Genomic DNA, 16,974 nt, shown 5'->3' with positions numbered 1-16,974 from the left:
TTCCTGTTTTTGGCACGCAACTGCTATGTGATGAAGCGCACTTCCGGTTCGGCCTGTGGAACGCATATGCGTTCCACGGTGGCGTTCGTAGCCTGTTTTAGATTATACAGTAATAAACAAGTAGCTATGACATAGCGATCCTGTACTTAGATCCTAGGCGGTAAATATTAAGATGTTGGGAGTGAAGAGAGATGGAATTAGCAAGTTTTTGATAGTACTTGTTTTGGCTTAGGAAGGGGAATAAAGTGGGCATGTATTTTGGAGAGGTCATATATAAGGCGCCAGGTTTGAATCAAATACTGAGACGCCTTTCATCCTAGAGCCTACATCTAAGTCCAGGTCTCCATATATCCCTATCTTAGGGACTATAGATTTCCTAACTCTTGGAGATGTTTTTAGCCGGATAAGGATTCATATCAGAGGATCCTGTTTGAGTTTAATATCTTTTTGTCTCTTGACGAACTAGAATTTAATTGCTGGGGAAACACTGCCTAGGGACGTGTTGGGACTTGTTTTATGTTTTTTCAACACATTTTTTCATCTTTATATGACTGTCATACTTATCTAGCACAATCTGCTCATGTTTGTATTTTCTTGCATCTAACTAGTTGCCTCAGTATAGGGTCTGTATAGGCGATTACTAGTGATGATCGAGCACCCCGATGCTCTGGTGCTCTGACCGAGCACACCGAAATGGTCGGATACTCTACCGAGCACCCGAGCCCTATAGAAGTCAATGGGAGGACCCAACCATTAAACCAGGCACCCCCTGCTCTGAAGAGGGAAGGGTGCCTGGTTCATAGGAAAAGGTCAGAAATTGATGGAAACACCACCGAAATGAGTCGGGGACAGCATGGGGAGGATATCTGGATGCATCTTGGACTACAATGTCGCTGCTGGTAACGATGTTGCCCGAGTAGTACGCCACTTTTACAGACTGACCATAAAACTCACAAAACCGAAGATAAAAGCGATTTTAGATTTTTAAAATTTGTTAGGAAACATTCTTTCCTGTATATTTACTTTTATATAAAGAACAAGTTCAGACAAACATTTTCGTGATTTTCGGAACTGGGGCCATGACTAAGAGGGACGGCCGGTGGTTTCGATTGTGTTGACCGTACTCTTGGACGATCAAACTGAACTCATTGGAAGAGGAACGGCCGGTGGCATCCGTATTGTACCTGTAGAGGTGAAATTCTTGTACCGGCGCAAGACGAACCACAGCCGAAACCTTTGTTGCAACAAACGTTTTCATTAATCAGCAATTTAAGTTGGAGGTTCGAAGACGATCCCCGGCAGCGTTTTTCCCATTTCCCGCCGAGCATTTTCTGGGAAACTAAAGTCTTTGGGTTCCGGGGGGAGTATGGTTGCAAAGCTGAAACTTAAACTAATTGAGGGAAGGGCACCACCAGGAGTGGAGCCTGTGGCTTAATTTGACTACGCACAGGAAGCCCCGGACACAGAAAGGATTGACAGATTTATACCTATTTTGAAATTCTGTGGGTGGTGGTGCATGGCCGTTTTGAGCATGTGGATCGAGTTGATTTGTGTGGTTCATTCCAATAACCAAAGACACTCCTCTGTGATAATTAGTTACGTGACCCCCTGTGATTATGATTGTGTTGACCAGACTATCATCTGATGATAATGAACTTGGAAGAGCAAAAGACGTTGAGCTGACTGTATAAAATTGTAGGGCAGGGCCTGCTGCCGCTTTGCTAACTCTAGATAACTTCCAAGCTGATCGCACGTCCCCTTGATGTTGACGATCTATTCGGATGTCTGCTCTATCAACGTTCAATGTTCTTTTTTACACCTACCATGGTGACCACGGGTAATGGGGAATCAGGGTTCGCTTCCGAAGAGGGAGCCTGAGGCATGGCCACGGCTACCACTACCAAGAAAGGCAGGCGGGGGCGCACAGATTTCCCAGTACCGACTCAGGGAGGTAGTGACGATAAATAACAATACAGGACTCTTAAGAGAGTCTGTCATTGGAACGAGTACAACAAAATTACAGGGAATGTCATAGGTATTTAGGATGAGGAAACGTTATACAGGAGAGGTAAAGTATGATTGATGGCCTGCTGGTGACCCATTAAAACATTAGGGGTGAGGGTCTTCAGCTGAGCTGACCATCTAAAACATTATGGGTGAGGGCCTGCTGATGAGCTGACCATCTAAAACATTATGGGTGAGGGCCTGCTGGTGAGCTGACCATCTAAAACATTATGGGTGAGGGACTGCTGGTGAGCTGACCATCTAAAACATTATGGGTGAGGGCCTGCTGGTGAGCTGACCATCTAAAACATTATGGGTGAGGGCCTGCTGGTGAGCTGACCATCTAAAACATTATGTGCAAGGGCATGCTGGTGAGCTTACCATCTAAAACATTATGGGTGAGGGTCTGATGTTCTAGAAATAAGTGTAGATTCGCTTCTCACTGGTCACAGAAAGCAGCATTTGAACAATACAGAAACTGACTGTAACTGCTATTTGGATTAAATATACGCCTCACACACTGTCTAGAAATAAGTGTAGATTTGCTTTCACTGGTCACAGCAAGCAGAGTTTGAACAATACAGAAACCAACTGTAACTGCTATTTGGATTAAATATAGGCCTCACAAACTGTCTAGAAATAAGTGTAGATTTGCTTCCCACTGGTCACAGCAAGCAGAGTTTGAACAATACAGAAACTGACTGTAACTGCTATTTGGATTAAATATAGGCCTCACACACTGTCTAGAAATAAGTGTAGATTTGCTTCCCACTGGTCACAGCAAGCAGAGTTTGAACAATACAGAAACTGACTGTAACTGCTATTTGGATTAAATATAGGCCTCACACGCTGTCTAGAAATAAGTGTAGATTTGATTCCCACTGGTCACAGCAAGCAGAGTTTGAACAATACAGAAACTGATTGTAACTGCTATTTGGATTAAATATAGGCCTCACACACTGTCTAGAAATAAGTGTATATTTGCTTCTCACTGGTCACAGCAAGCAGGGTTTGAACAATACAGAAACTGACTGTAACTGCTATTTAAATTAAATATAGGGCTCACACACTGTTTAGAAATAAATGTAGATTTGCTTCTCACTGGTCACAGCAAGCAGAGTTGGAACAATACAGAAACTGACTAACTGCTATTTGGATTGAATATAGGCCTCACACACTGTCTAGAAATAAGTGTATATTTGCTTCTCACTGGTCACAGTAAGCAGAGTTTGAACAATACAGAAACTGACTGTAACTGCAATTTTGATTAAATATAGGCCTCACACACGGCCTAGAAATAAGTGCTGATTTGCTTCCAACTGGTCACAGCAAGCAGAGTTTGTTTAATACAGAAACTGACTGTAACTGCTATTATGATTAAATATAGGCCTTACACGCGGCCTAGATATCAGGGCTGATTTGCTTCTCACTGGTCACAGCAAGCAGAGTTTGTATAATACAGAAACCAACTGTAAGTGCAATTTGGATTAAATATAGGCATCACACACGGCCTAGATATCAGTGCTGATTTGCTTCTCACTGGTCACAGCAAGTAGAGTTTGTTCAATACAGAAACTGACTGTAACTGCAATTTGGATTAAATATAGGCGTCACACACGGCCTAGATATCAGCGCTGATTTGCTTCTCACTAGTCACAGCAAGCAGAGTTTGTAGAATATAGAAACTGACTGTAACTGCTATTTGGATTAAATATAGGCCCCACACAGTGTCTAGAAATAAGTGTAGATTTGCTTTTCACTGGTCACAGCAAGCAGAGTTTGAGCAATAAAGAAACTGACTGTAACTGCTATTTGGATTAAATATATGCCTCACACACGGCCTAGATATCAGTGCTGATTTGCTTCTCACTGGTCACAGCAAGCAGAGTTTGTTTAATACAAAAACTGACTGTAACTGCAATTTGGATTAAATATAGGCGTCACACACAGCCTAGATATCAGTGCTGATTAGCTTCTCACTGGTCACAGCAAGCAGAGTTTGAACAATACAGAAACTGACTGTAACTGCAATTTGGATTAAATATAGGCTTCACACACGGCCTAGATATCAGTGCTGATTTGCTTCTCACTGGTCACAGCAAGCAGAGTTTGTATAATACAGAAACTGACTGTAACTGCTATTTGGATTAAATATAGGCGTCACACACGGCCTAGATATCAGTGCTGATTTTCCTCTCACTGGTCACAGCAAGCAGAGTTTTTATAATACAGAAACTGACTGTAACTGCTATTTGGATTAAATATAGGCCTCACACACGGCCTAGATATCAGTGCTGATTTTCCTCTCACTGGTCACAGCAAGCAGAGTTTGTATAATACAGAAACTGACTGTAACTGCTATTTGGATTAAATATAGGCGTCACACACGGCCTAGATATCAGTGCTGATTTGCTTCTCACTGGTCACAGCAAGCAGAGTTTGTATAATACAGAAACTGACTGTAACTGCAATTTGGGTTAAATATAGGCGTCACACGCGGCCTAGATATCAGTGCTGATTTGCTTCTCACTGGTCACAGCAAGCAGCGTTTGTAGAATGCAGAAAATGAATGTCACTAACGGTCGCCCTGACACAAAAAAATGTATTCCCCCAAAATAAATTTTGCTGCCACCTCTAACAATAGTAATTAAAAGGACTTTTGGGTCTCTGAAAGGTTTGAGCTCAAATTCGCTCTACACTCGCTCTGTCCCTTCCTAACAGCAGCTTTCCCCGACTCGCAATGAGCCTAACCCGCGTGACCCGGCACTATATAGCACCCGATGACGTGTTTCGGCCAGCCAATCACTGTAATGCCAGTAGAAAACATGTCTAATGGCATTACAGTGATGGCAATACTTACCAGCATGTTTATTGGCTGCTTAGAAGGCACCAAATGTCCGGGGAGGAGACTCGAGCATGGTGCTCGAGCACATGTGGTACTCAGCAGAGTGCTCAGATCTGCCGAGCACAGCGATGCTCGAGCCAAACCGGTACTCGGCCGAGCATGCTCGATCATCACTAGTGATTACTAGAATAGGCACGAGGACAGGGAACCTCCACCATCAGGGGGTGTCCCTGGGCTGAGGACTAGTTAAGGGTGGAATAGGGATAAAGTAGTGAAACCTACATCAACTACCATAGAGCTTCATACTACCCTTGGTGATCAACACGTGTGTACATTCAACAGTGGTTCTACAAACCATGAGTAACACAGAAAAACTATGGATTTCTGAGAATATGTGCTTGTTTACATCTAATATATGACTAAGGTGTTGACAGTTTACGTGCTGTATTGTATTATTGTTTGACCTGTGCTTTTTTAGGTAGCAGGGCCTGTCTATAATGTATTTTCAGCCTTTAGTGGCATTTACTAAAAGTTACATTTTATATGTAGGAAAGTGTCAAAATGTGTATTTAGCTTCTATACTTCCTCACTGTGGTATTCTGACATTCTTGGCAATTTTGTATAGGTTTATTTATTAAACAGAAATACGCCGAAATTAGGCATATTTCTGGCACAGATTGTGACACATAGGTCCATTGCTGCGCAATCTGCAACTTCTTCCTGCTCAAGGCAGGTTTAAAAAAATGGGCATGGTGTGGGCGGGGAAGGGGATGGGATGTTAGGTTTAGCCATAGAAAATGGTCTAAATTTAAGACAGCAACAAAGTTGTCTTACATTTAGAAGCGGTGGTGGATACGCCAAAGTAATATAAAGGCCGGCGTCTCTTCAGAACTCCGGCGTGTGATAGAATGAACCGTCACTGGGGCTGCTGGAGAAGCCTGAGGGCCAGCCTCATTCATAGTGACTACGAACCTAGGATTTTGGAGAGCCCCCTTGTTTGGCTGAACCAGGTGTCCTTTTACTGTAGGCCATTACAGGCCCCAAAAATTAGTCATTCACCGGACAGAAAAGAACAAGTGATTATGTGGCTGGAGGTACATTAGGCGGTCACTGAATAGCAATTTGACTATAGGCCAGTGGTTTATAGGACTAAAAAATTAGGCATCCACCTGCCAGAAAAGAACAAGTGATTATGTGGCAGGAGGTACATTAGTCGGTCACTGAATAACAATTTTACTGTAGGCCAGTGGAGTAAAGACCCCAAAAATTAGGCATTCACCTGAAAGAAAAGAACAAGTGATTATGTGGATGGAGGTATATTAGACAGACACTGGATAACAATTTTACAGTAGACCAGTACAAGCCCCAAAAATTAGGCATTCACCTGACACAAAAGAACGAGTGATTATGTGGCTGGAGGTATATTAGGCAGTCACTGGATAGCAATTTTACTGTAGGCCAGTATAGGCCCTAAAAATTAGGCATTCACCTTACAGAAAAGAACAAGTGATTATGTGACTGGTGGTATATTAGACGGTGACTGGATAACTATTTTGTTGTGGGCCAAGACAGGCCCCAAAAATTAGGCATTCACCTGACAAAAAAGTACAAGTGATTATATGGCTGGAGGTACATTAGGCGGCCACTGAATAACAATTTTACTGTAGGCCAGTGGCGTACAGGCCCCCAAAAATAGGCAGAAAAGGCCCCAGGCAGAAAAGAATAAGCGATTATGTGGCTGGATGTATATTAGGCGGTCACTGGAAAACAATTATTCTTTAGGCCAGTACAGGCACCAAAAATTAGGCATTCGCCTAATGGAAAAGAACAAGTGAATATGTGGCTGGAGGAATATTAGACGATCATTGGATACCTATATTAACCGCCTCCGGACCGCCTAACGCAGGATCGCGTTCCGGAGGCGGCAGCTCCAGGCACAGTCACGCATATACGCGTCATCTCGTGAGATTTCCTGTGAACGCGCGCACACAGGCGCACGCGTTCACAGGATCGGAAGGTAAGCGTGAGGATCTCCAGCCTGCCAGCGGTGATCGTTCGCTGGCAGGCTGGAGATGCGATTTTCTTAACCCCTAACAGGTATATTAGACGCTGTTTTGATACCAGCGTCTAATATACATGCTACCTGGCCCTCTGGTGGTCCCTTTTGCTTGGATCGACCACCAGAGGACACAGGCAGCTCAGTAATAAGTAGCACCAAGCACCACACTACACTACACCCCCCCTGTCACTTATTAACCCCTTATTAACCCCTGATCACCCCATATAGACTCCCTGTAAGGCTCCATTCAGACGTCCGTATGTGTTTTACGGATCCACGCATCCATAGATCGGATCCGCAAAACACATACGGACATCTGAATGGAGCCTTACAGGGGGGTGATCAGGGAGTCTATATGGGATGATTACCCCCCCCTGTAAGGCTCCATTCAGACGTCTGTATGTGTTTTACGGATCCGATCCATGGATCCATGGATCCGCAAAACACATATGGACGTCTGAATGGAGCCTGACAGGGGGGTGATCACCCCATATACACTCCCTGATCACCCCCCTGTCATTGATCACCCCCCCTGTAAGGCTCCATTCAGACGTCCGTATGTGCTTTACGGATCCACGCATCCATGGATTGAATCCGCAAAACACATACGGACGTCTGAATGGAGCCTTACAGGGGGGTGATCAGGGAGTCTATATGGGATGATCACCCCCCTGTAAGGCTCCATTCAGATGTCTGTATGTGTTTTACGGATCCGATCCATGGATCCATGAATCCGCAAAACACATACGGACGTCTGAATGGAGCCTGACAGGGAAATGATCACCCCATATACACTCCCTGATCAACCCCTGTCATTGATCACCCCCCTGTCATTGATCACCCCCCTGTAAGTCTCCATTCAGACGTCCGTATGTGTTTTGCGGATCCGATCCATGGATCCGCAAAACACATACGGATGTCTGAATGGAGCCTGACAGGGGGGTGATCACCCCATATACACTCCCTGATCACCCCCCTGTCATTGATCACCCCCCTGTAAGGCTCCATTCAGACATCCGTATGTGTTTTACGGATCCACGCATCCATGGATCCATGGATATATTACGGATCCACGCATCCATGGATATGTGTTTTGTGGATCCATGGATCAGATCCACGCATCACCCCATATAGACTCCCTGATCACCCCCCTGTAAGGCTCCATTCAGACATTTATTTGGCACAAGTTAGCGGAAATTGATTATTTTATTATTATTATATTTTTTTATTATTACAAAGTCTCATATTCCACTAACTTGTGTCAAAAAATAAAATCTCACATGAACTCACCATACCCCTCACAGAATCCAAATGCGTAAAACATTTTAGACATTTATATTCCAGACTTCTTCTCACGCTTTAGGGCCCCTAAAATGCCAGGGCAGTATAAATACCCCACATGTGACCCCATTTCGGAAAGAAGACACCCCAAGGTATTCCGTGAGGGGCATATTGAGTCCAAGAAAGAAAGATTTAAATTTTTGTCCCAAGTTAGCGGAAAGGGAGACTTTGTGAGAAAAAACAATAAAAATCAATTTCCACTAACTTGTGCCAAAAAAAAAATTTCTATGAACTCGCCATGCCCCTCATTGAATACCTTGGGGTGTCTTTTTTCCAAAATGGGGTCACATGTGGGGTATTTATACTGCAGCCTAGGTGAGCAAAGGGGCCCACATTCCAAAGAGCACCTTTAGGATTTCACAGGCCATTTTTTACAGATTTTGATTTCAAACTACTTTGCACGCATTTGGGCCCCAAAAATGCCAGGGCAGTATAACTACCCCACAAGTGACCCCATTTTGGAAAGAAGACACCCCAAGGTATTTCATGATGGGCATAGTGAGTTCATGGAAGTTTTTATTTTTTGTCACAAGTTAGTGGAATATGAGACTTTGTAAGAAAAAAAAATTCATCATTTTCTGCTAACTTGTGACAAAAAATAAAAAGTTCTATGAACTCACTATGCCCATCAGCGAATACCTTAGGGTGTCTACTTTCCGAAATGGGGTTATTTGTGGGGTTTTTCTACTGTCTGGGCATTGTAGAACCTCAGGAAACATGACAGGTGCTCAGAAAGTCAGAGCTGAAAGTGAAAAATGTCATTTTTTAGCAAAAATTTCATTAAATTTCGATTAATAACAAAAATAGTAAAAATTTCAGCAGCAATGAAATACCACCAAATGAAATCTCTATTAGTGAGAAGAAAAGGAGGTAAAATTCATTTGGGTGGTAAGTTGCATGACCGAGCAATAAACGGTGAAAGTAGTGTAGTGCAGAAGTGTAAAAAGTGGTCTGGTCATTAAGGGTGTTTCAGCTAGGGGGGTTGAAGTGGTTAATGTAGACCAGTACGGGCACCAAAATTAGGAATTCACTAGACAGAAAAGAATAAGCGATTATGTGGCTGGAGGTATATTAGGCGGTCACTGGAAAACAATTATACTTTAGGCCAGTACAGGCACCAAATATTAGGCATTCGCCTGATGGAAAAGAACAAGTGGATATGTGGCTGGAGTAATATTAGACGATTACTGGATACCTATATTACTGTAGGCCAGTACAGGCCCCAAAAATTAGGCATTCATCGGACAGAAAAGAACAATACATTCCCTTACGTCCTACCAGCAGCACAGATGGGGTTAACTGCCCCTGTGGACTGGTAGGACCGGCGGAATTTTAATGAGCCCAAGAACCAATAAACGATCTTCAGCTCCCTGAAAGGGAGGAGATCACCCCCAGCCCACCGTGTTTTTTTCTGTCCTTTGGACAGGTTGGACTGGCGTATCGCTCCTTTTTGGAGCTGAGAGTTAGGGGCTCCTTTTTTTCTTTCTAATGTAAAGGATCACCCCGTTTTTTTACATGGCTCTCTTTTTTGCCTTTATTTTCAGGCGGTTCGCGGCGATTTGCTATACCTGGGGACCGCAGGGAGCGGGGTGTCCCCCTCCCCTCTTCTTTTCAGTTTTCTCCTGGTCTCCCGTTCCCCCATCGCCACACACGCGTGGCGCTATGGGCGCCGCCATCTTCTGGAAGTGACGCGCACTAGCTGCGCTACGTCACTTCCGGTTTTTCCGCAGCGCGGCTGAGGTCCTATCCTCACCCTTTTTATAAGAATTATTTACCGATAGATATCCTGTGATCCAGGATGACCCGGGGCAGCTATCCAAAGCAGGCTGAGCTGGTTTTGTTAGCTCTCTTATATCTTAGGATACTTACGATTTGGGACCCACCCAGGGGGCGGGGCTTCTTCCTTTTAAGCGCCCAGAGCCTGTCATTCAGTGCTCTGGTTGCATTGCTTTGACAAGCTAGCTCCAGAGTTCCCTGTGCCTTGTAATATCCTTATATATTACTTGACCGTGGGTTTGTGTGTTCCTTCTGCAGCTCTATATTTCTCTAGTGCTGGTGGGCCCCCTTAAGGTCTCGTTTCTCCACCTCCAATTTTTTTGTTGGTGATTATGACCTGTCTTTTTTGTCTCAAATTACAGACTATGGCTTCCCCCAAGGATCCGGATCAGCGAAAATCTGGGACCAAAAGGAAGCATTTGGCGTGCTTTGATTGTAACACGCCCTTAGACGACGGCTGTCCCTATTCTAGGTGTGAGAGTTGTCGCACGGCGTCCACGGAACCCACGATGCATGAGATGTTTCAGTGGACGAAGACATATGTGGATGATTCCATTAAGGGAGTGGTGCGCTTATTGAATGAGAGGTTACCAGGACCCTCTCAGACTCCCATGGATGTGGTCGCTTCAGTCGCACCACCCGAAAGACCCACCCCCTGTTCGGTGGGGTCTTCTTCTGAGGAAGAAGAGATCACTTCTTGCTTTTTCCCTCCAGAAAAGACGCAGAAGTTACTTAAGTCCATCAGGTCGGGGGACCATGATGTTGACATTGGGGAGTCCTCCGATCCCGCCGTACGGACACAGCGTGTCTTCAGAGCGGATGAGACCCTTCTTTCTGTGATGCGCACAGAATGGCGAAAGCCTGAGAAAGGCCCAGTTCTCACTAGAAAGTTCAAGCTCATGTACCCGATGGCTAAACCCTTGGTGGAATCGTGGGGTTCCATTCCCAAGGTGGACATGGCGATAGCCAAGTTGTCCCGGCGCACTCTAGTCCCTGCAGATGATGGGTCTAGTCTGCAGGACCCTCTAGATCAGAGGGCAGAGTGCACCCTCAGAAGGAGTTATGCGGCGGCTGCTGCCTCCGCATCAACTTCAATTGCGGCCACTGAAGTGGCCACCTATCTACGCTCTAGGCTCAATCAGATCCAGACAGATGTAGACCAGAGCGTATCCAGGGATGACATCTTAGCAGCTTTCAAGTCAGCCAACCTGGCTATGGATTTCTTAGTCGACTCCACCCAGATGCAATTGAAGCTGGCCGCCAAAACCATGGCCTTAGTTTCGGCTGCCCGCAGACCACTCTGGCTGAAACCTTGGGTCGCGGACAACGCGTCCAAGTTTAATCTTTGTGGGCTCCCCTTCGAACCAGACAGGCTGTTTGGGTCCGAATTGGATAAAATCATGGAGGGGCTCTCCGACAAAAAGGGGAAGAGCCTCCCTCAGCAGCCCTTTTGGGGACGCCCCAGGCAGGGAAAAAAGCGCGAAGGACGCCCGGGGCAGCAATCTAGGCGCAGAGATTGGGGGGGACCGTCTCGTAAGTATTCGAGGCGCTCCCGTAAACCCGCTAAGGAGGCAAAACCCTCCTGACTATGGGCCTCGTCGAGGCTCTTGGATAAGCCCTGCTGTCCCTGCAGTGTCTCCTCTTGACTTTCCCACACCACTCCCCCAAACGCCCGTGGGGGGCCGTCTCTCCCATTTCAAAGACTCTTGGAGTCAGTTGATCGCAGACCCTTGGGTTCTGAACTTAGTCTCCGTCGGGTACCGGGTAGACTTTCTCTCTCTCCCCCCAGAGAGATTCGTCGCTACACGAAACTTCGGGCCGGCCAAACAAATGGTCCTGGAATCTTACATCCAGGACTATATCTCCAAGGGAGCCCTAGAGGAGGTGCCGGCAGGGGAGAGAGGCCTAGGCATTTACTCACCAGTGTTCCTGGTTCCCAAAAAGACGGGAGACCTCCGGATTATCATCGATTTGAGATTTCTCAATCGATTTATAAGGAAAACAAGGTTTCGCATGGAAACCATAAGGTCAGTCACCCATATCCTCAACCTCGGGGATGTCATGGCTACTCTGGACCTCAAAGATGCTTATCTTCACATTCCGATCCATTCCGCCTTCCGGAAATTTCTCAGGATCGCGGTCCAGATTTCAGGGGTTCGCAGGCACTTTCAGTTCACCGCGCTCCCCTTCGGAATCTCTTCTGCCCCCCTTATCTTCACCAAGGTGGTGGTATCGGTGGTGGCAGCATTGAGACTCCAAGGGCTGACTATCATTCCTTATCTGGACGATTGGCTTTTCATAGCCTCTTCAGTTCCGATCCTTACCCACCATCTTCAGATCGCAATCTCCTTTCTTCTCCGCCTAGGCTGGATCATCAACTGGCAGAAGTCGAATGTGAGCCCATCATCTTCAATCCAATATTTAGGATTCATGGTCGACTCTGTGGAGATGTCCCTCCGGTTGACTCAAGAAAGGAAAGCGCGGATTCAGGACCTGGCAAAGGTCCTTCATGTCCCTCGTCGAGTCTCTATTCGGACTCTCATGAAGATGGTGGGGCTCATGTCAGCGGCTGCGGACGCAGTCCCTTGGGCGCTATGGCACCTCCGTCCTCTTCAGTCGGAGGTCTTATACTTATGGAACGGCAGCCCTGCGGGGCTAGATTCCCTGTGCTCCCTGTCCGGTCAAACCCGGAATTCCCTCAGATGGTGGTTTCGACTGCCAGCAGGGAAGTCTATGACCCAACCAGTTTGGGTCATATTGACTACAGACGCGTCCCTTGTAGGCTGGGGCGCTCACCTGGACGGATCCCAAGTGCAGGGATCTTGGTCCCCCCTGGAGCGGCATCTTTCCTCCAATCTTCGCGAGATGCGAGCCTATCCGGCTAGCCCTCCTTCACTTCGCCCCTCAGATTCGGGGCAAAGCGGTGAAAGTCCAGTCAGACAATATGACTGCGGTTCTCTATATAAACAAGCAGGGAGGCACAAGGTCATTACCCCTTCTATCAGAGATCGGGGTGATCCTTCGGTGGGCAGAGCTGAACCTTTCCCATCTATCTGCCGTTCATATCCGAGGTTCCCTCAATATGATAGCAGACCGCTTAAGTCGAGGATTACCGACCATGGAGTGGTCTCTGCATCCGGAGGTCTTCAGGCAGCTAGTTCACAGTTGGGGTATGCCAGAGGTGGACCTCATGGCAACCAGGTTCAACGCCAAGGTGCTGAGGTTCTGTTCCCTGTACCGGGAAGACAACCCCCTGGCGATAGATGCTCTGTCGATACCGTGGAGGTTCAGGCTGGCTTACATCTTCCCTCCTTTTTCCATGATACCGAGGGTATTGATGAAAATCCGTCAGGATCAGGCCTCGGTAATAGCCATCATACCGTTTTGGCCCAAAAGATCCTGGTTTACCCAGCTCATTCAGATGAGTCGGGGACAATACTGGAGACTCCCCCCGGAGCAGACCCTGGTGTCGTGGGACACTCACCTCTGCCCAGATCTGCACAGGTTCAACCTGACAGCCTGGAGGTTGATCAGCCCCTTCCCAACATAGAAGGGCTTTCCGAGTCGGTCCTGAGAACTTTGTCGCACTCCCGAGCAGAGTCTACAAACAAGGCCTACTCCAGGATCATGAGAATCTTCGTGGCATGGTGTGATTCCAAACAGGTGGCGTCTGCAGATCCGCCCCTTCCTGCGATACTACATTTCCTTCAGGACGGATTAGATAGAGGCCTATCTCCAGCTACCTTGAAGGTACAAATGTGTGCCATCTCGGCCTGTCTCAACAGGCCATACTCTCGGGACCCACTCATCAGACGCTTCTTGAAGGGAGCGGAAAGACTAAAGCCTACTATACTGAAACCCATTCCCCAGTGGGATCTTTCAGTAGTGCTCAGGGGTCTAGCATCTCCCCCCTTTGAGCCTTTGGAGGAGGTTGATTTCAAATATTTAACTCTAAAGATGGTCTTTCTTCTGGCTATAGCCTCAGCCAAAAGAGTCTCTGAATTGCAGGCTTTCTCTGCAATTCATCCATATATTATTTTCTTACAGGACAGAGTACTCCTGAAGTTTTTACCATACTTCAGACCTAAGGTGCCTACTTTTCAAAATATCAACCAGGTAATCTCCTTACCAGTTTTGTTTACAGCCTCCTCCTCTGATACTCCAGCTAGAGATCCGCTGGATATTTCTAGATGCCTCCAGATCTATGTGGATAGATCCAGAGAGTTCAGGATAGATGAGAATCTCCTTATCCTGTTTGCCGGTAAGTCTAAAGGCCGTAAAGCGTCTAAAGCCACCATTAGTCGCTGGATCAAGGAGGCCATTAAGGAAGCTTTTGTCTCCCAAACCTTAGATCCTCCCGAGTTTGTGAGAGCCCATTCTACTAGGGCGGTCTCCACCTCGGTTGCGGAAAGAAGCCTTCTCCCCTTAGAGTTGATCTGTAAGGCGGCCTCCTGGAGCTCTGAGTCAACCTTCATCTCCCATTATAGGATAGATGCTAGGATGGCAGAGTTTTCGGCTTTCGGGCAGACAGTTCTTACTTCTGCCAGGCATGAGGACCCTCCCTAGGGGTTTTATCTTGCTATCTCCCCATCTGTGCTGCTGGTAGGACGTAAGGGAATCGTTAATTTCTAACGATAATTTGTTTTCCCTTAGTCCTAACAGCAGCACACAAATATCCCTCCCTAAATACATCATACTTGTTAAAGACACGGTGGGCTGGGGGGTGATCTCCTCCCTTTCAGGGAGCTGAAGATTGTTTATTGGTTCTTGGGCTCATTAAAATTCCGCCGGTCCTACCAGTCCACAGGGGCAGTTAACCCCATCTGTGCTGCTGTTAGGACTAAGGGAAAACAAATTATAGTTAGAAATTAACGATTATGTGGCTGGAGGTATATTAGACGGTCAGGGGATAACTATTTTACTGTAGGCGAGTGTAGACCCCAAAAATTAGGCATTCACCTGACACAAAAGAACAAGTGATTATGTGGCTCGAGGTACATTAGACAGTCACTGGATAGCAATTTTACTGTAGGCCAGTACATGCCCTAAAAATTAGGCATTCACCTGACAGAAAAGAACAAGTGATTATGTGACTGGAGGTATATTAGACGGTGACTGGATAACTATTTTGTTGTGGGCCAAGACAGGCCCCAAAAATTAGGCATTCACCTGACACAAAAGAACAAGTGATTATGTGGCTGGAGGTACATTAGACAGTCACTGGATAGCAATTTTACTGTAGGCCAGTACATGCCCTAAAAATTAGGCATTCACCTGACAGAAAAGAACAAGTGATTATGTGACTGGAGGTATATTAGACGGTGACTGGATAACTATTTTGTTGTGGGCCAAGACAGGCCCCAAAAATTAGGCATGCACCTGACAGAAAAGTACAAGTGATTATGTGGATGTAGGCATATTAAACAATCACTGGATAACAATTTTACTGTAGACCAGTACAGGGCCCAAAAATTTGATTCAGAAAAGAGCAAGTGATTATGTGGCTGGAGGTACATTAGGCGGTCACTGAATAACGATTTTACTGTAGGCCAGTGGCATACAGGCCCCAAAAAATAGGCATTCCCCGGACAGAAAAGAATAAGCAATTATGTGGCTGGAGGTACAGTATATTAGGCGGTCACTGGAAAACAATGATACTTTAGGCCAGTACAGGCACCAAAAATTAGGCATTCGCCTGATGGAAAAGAACAAGTCACTATGTGGTGGAGGTATATTAGACGATCACTGGATACCTATATTACTGTAGGCCAGTACAGGCGCCAAAAATTAGGCATTCACCGGACAGAAAAGAACAATGGATTATGTGGCTGGAGGTATATTAGACGGTCAGGGGATAACTATTTTACTGTAGGCCAGTACTGACCCCCAAAATTAGGCATTCACCTGACAGAAAAGAACAAGTGATTGTGTGGCTGGATGAACATTAGGCCGTCACTGGATAACAATTTTACTGTAGGGCAGTACATGCCACAAAAATTTGGCATTCACCTGACAGAAAAGAACAAGCGATTATGTGGCTGGAGGTACATTAGGCGGTCACTGAATAACAATTTTATTGTAGGCTGGCGGAGTGTAGGCCCCAAAAAATAGGCATTCACCTGACAGAAAAGAACAATTGATTATGTGGCTGGAGGTACATTACACAGTCACTGGATAGCAATTTTACTGTAGACCAGCACAGGCCCCAAAAATTAGGCATTCACTAGACAGAAAAGAACAAGTGATTATGTGGCTATATGTATATTAGGCGGTCACTGGAAAACAATTTTACTGTAGGCCAGTATAGGACCCAAAAATTAGCCATTCACCTGACAGAAAAGTACAAGTGATTATGTGGATGCAGGTATATTAGACGGTCACTGGATAACTATTTTGCTGGAGGCCAGTGGAGTACAGGCCCAAAAAATTAGGCATTCACCTGACAGAAAAGACCTTTTATGCCGCTGTATATACATAAGACACAGAACATTCTTTGTTCTGGATGGTGGTGGATATGTGCGGGCTGGCATGACGAAATTCTTTTACACGTGGTTGTCACAGGTGTTAAATTCCTCAGAGATCCATGCCTTATTCATTTTTAGAAATGTGAGGTAGTCCACGTTGTCGTGAGCTAGGCGATTGCGCTTATCGGTTACAATCCGCCCTGCTGCGCAGAACGACAGGACACTCGACGAGGGGCAAGCCAAGAGTTCCATGGCAAATTGTGGCAGCTCTGGCCACAGGTCAAGCCTGCACACCCAGTAGTCAAGGGGCTCCTCGCTTCTCAGAGCGTCCACATTGACCGATGTAGTCGTACACCTGTCGGCCTAGGCTTTCTCTGAGGCTTGACCCGGAGTTCAGCTGTCGATGGGTGGGCTGCAAGAATGATCTCATATCCGAAGTGACCAACACATCTTTAAACCGCCGTATTCTTGCAGGTGTGGCAGGC

The sequence above is a fragment of the Bufo gargarizans genome, chromosome 2 (assembly GCF_014858855.1).
Source record: "Bufo gargarizans isolate SCDJY-AF-19 chromosome 2, ASM1485885v1, whole genome shotgun sequence".
NCBI classification, from domain to species: Eukaryota; Metazoa; Chordata; class Amphibia; order Anura; family Bufonidae; genus Bufo; species Bufo gargarizans.
This window is presented reverse-complemented; position numbering follows the sequence as displayed.